This window comes from Acanthisitta chloris, unplaced genomic scaffold (genome assembly GCF_000695815.1).
Source record: "Acanthisitta chloris isolate BGI_N310 unplaced genomic scaffold, ASM69581v1 scaffold3965, whole genome shotgun sequence".
In the NCBI taxonomy this organism is placed as follows: Eukaryota; Metazoa; Chordata; class Aves; order Passeriformes; family Acanthisittidae; genus Acanthisitta; species Acanthisitta chloris.
This window is the reverse complement of record NW_008674130.1, coordinates 1-310: the sequence shown is the minus strand read 5'-3', so window position 1 is coordinate 310 and position 310 is coordinate 1.

Below are 310 nucleotides of genomic sequence, written 5' to 3'. Positions count from 1 at the left end.
TTTTTTTTTTTTCTTTACATGAAGGGGAGGGCAAACGTAGCGATTGCATTTAACAATTCCCCCAACGTCAAGAAAAAACCAGGCAGCTAACCATCCAGAGTAGGAAACGTGTCCAAAACCAGCCTGGAGCGCCTGCCTGGAGGGGGAAAGGGCCGGGAATACCTAAAACTGCCGGATGGCAATAAAATCGCCTCGGCCAAGTGCAGTTTTCAGAGAAATGTGTCGGGACCTGTTGATCCGTTCGCTGGCACACCCACTGCTGCAGACCGGACCGCGCGGGGCTCAGCCCCGCACACAGCCCCGCACACAG